The sequence below is a fragment of the Nesoenas mayeri genome (assembly GCF_963082525.1).
Source record: "Nesoenas mayeri genome assembly, chromosome: 11".
In the NCBI taxonomy this organism is placed as follows: Eukaryota; Metazoa; Chordata; class Aves; order Columbiformes; family Columbidae; genus Nesoenas; species Nesoenas mayeri.
Window position 1 is genome coordinate 5,307,413 of NC_137563.1, and position 2,895 is coordinate 5,310,307.

Consider the following 2,895-nt stretch of genomic DNA (forward strand, 5'->3'; position numbering starts at 1 on the left):
AGTTTACCTGCAAGAAACAAGAGAGGGAGACAGGGTTTATGACAGCCGTATGTTCACAGGGAGCTGAGAGCTGCGGATACTGCTGCAGGGCAGCACAATGCTTTCAGCTGCCCCTTAAACCTCCTACATGTGGCTGACAGTGAGAGCAGGTCCTTGGGGAAGGATGCTGCCTCCAAGTGCCTCTTGCTTCAGGAAATGCATCCGTGAGACAAATAAATAAGATGCTCTGCTATGTGCAACAGACTGAAGTGTTGTTATAGATCACTTATTATATTGCTCTTCCATTGTGTCTCTTGTGATTCAATCTTCCCTGTAGAGCAGAAAGACAATTTTCCAACAGAACTTCACACTGGTTGTGTATTTACTTGAGAGGGACCACCACATCCACTAAGCCTTCACCTCAGAACAGGAGCTGCCCCTCACCAGCATCCTCCATTCAAGCCAGCGCTGGTTCTCCAGCCACAAGGACGGATGCATTTTGTATACCTTAAAATGCTCTGAAGGCAAATCTGCCTTCTATATGATGGAAAAGCCAAAGGTTACAATGTTTTAGTCCAACACACCTGCATTGACAGCATGTATAGCCTTAACTGCAAATGGATCCTGAACTAATAAAAGAAATCCACAGGATACAAGTCTGGGCATCTTAACTCCACTCTAAAAATATCCTTTTGTGACCCCTCAATTATTCAGAGCAACCTGCTCCTTCTGAAAGCTTGAGGAAAGGAAAAGAGCATCCTTCTGACATTGAATGGCAGAAGCAATATAGGGAGGCTAAACAAATTAATCCAAACTGAATTATCCCCCAGTATAATATAATGGGATTTTAAATATCCACAAATGCTAAAGTTGGTTGTAATATTTCAAATAAAAAACATGTCCTCCAGCAACAGGGCATCGTTTGGCATCACACTTCAGCACTGACTCAGAGGAAAGACCACACCTACTGAATCACTGGTGTTTCCTTTCAGGTCACCTGTCCAAATATTGTCTGTTTAGCCCCTGTGATCTAGAAAGATCCCAGCTGACCTCAGCTGACAGGGAACATTCTGAGAATATGCTTATCAGCCTTGCAGAAAAGTCCAATAAATGTCCTCACTGGCACAAGAAAAGGCCAAAAATAAACCTCATCCTGTACAGTCCAGGATTAGCCTTTCACTTATGAAAAAATTGACCTTCATGCACTCATTCATTTCAACCTGACACATCACAAAATCTTATCTTTGTGAAATCTTTAGTTAATAAAGGCATTTACACTGCATAAAATAGGACAGAACAGGGCTGGAACATATCGGCAGAGAAGCATGGAGGCTTGAGTTTGCAGCTGTGGAGCTGAACAAGATCAAATAGACATATCTCAATTTCTGCTGCACCTGGGAATATAATATCAGGTAAGTGCCAACCTCAGGGAGAAACCCTGGAGTGGTATCTCTGGGTATCTCTCCTGTTAGGAATGATGTCTGCATAAATAATCTATTATGAACCTCTTCTGCAGCATGACAGGTGACTTCACCATTTCCCTCCACTGATGACCAGTACCAAGTCAACTGGCATGCTGCAGAAGATGTCAGAGTGTTTGGCGGTCTGTACCTGGATGATGGCAGGGGACATGCCCATAGGGTGGGCTGGGGCTGGGCAATGAAATACCTCCTGCTCATTGGGAAGCAAGGAGAATTGGAAACACCATCTGCTACAGATAAACAGCCTGAAATCATCTTGGCTAAACAGCCATACCCAAGAGTCTTCAAAGAGCTGGCTGACTAAATTGCTGGCCTGCTGATGTTCATTTATAACCTGGGCTGGAGCACTGGGGCAGGTCCCAAATATCTAAGCACTGTGCCAATACTCAGACAAGATATACAACGTTGAGCCTCTTAAATACATGCTAGTTTGATTAACATAAATTCCAGGGAAAATAATGGAAAATCTGATACAGACTTCAAATAATTAAGCACTGAAGAATACTTGTAATATTAATCTTAGCTGTGTCACTTGTATACAAAACAGGTGCTTCCAAACTTGCTTTTGTTAGTTGGCCTGATTCTAAGTTTGTCTGATAAAGCTGCCTGCGTGCTTGTGATATAATGTAATTAGGTTTTGATAAGGCTTGGATTTCATAGGGTTCCATGTTATAAGAGTATGTAACGTCAGTAGTACATACATTAAGATGGCTTGACAGAAGACTCACTAGCAGGTCTCTAAATGGAGCCATCTGAGGGACACTGATATTACAGGACGTATTTGTAATGGGCATCTACAGGGGTCAGTATGAGATCCAATGTATTTCAAAATATACTATATTTTAATAGAATCAAATATAAAATTATACAAGGGATGCAGAGCACGCCTGACAATGGGATGTTGTGTCCTAGAGTCACTCAGGAGAACCACTGCCATTCTCTGACATAAAAACAAATGGGAATACCTCTTTGTGCATTGGTGGTGAGCATCGGGAATACTCTGCACATGTTTGGGTTGGCATAAGGATATCAGAAAAAGATGGTGCAGAATATATCCACTGGCAAGGATCTGAGGGCTGGAGGAAATGTCTTGTGGGGGGAGACTGGGAAGTCTGAATCTAGTTATTGTAACACCACCACAGAAAAATACTAAGAAGCTCACAACAGTGCACAAATACTGTTTCAAGCAGAAGCTGCTGATGCTAAAGGGCTCTTTGATGTAATAGAAAGTCATCACCAGAACTAATAGCTGAGAGCCATACGCAAAGCAAACACAAATGGAAAACAAACCCACAGTTTAAACAGGGGTGATGGGTCATTGAAACTAGTACCAAGGGGAGCTGTAGAGTTTCTGTCTCTTGATAACTTAGAATCCAGACTTGAAGTCTTCTTTGGAAGACATGGCATAAGCAAACCCAAGTTAGTGGGCTCAATA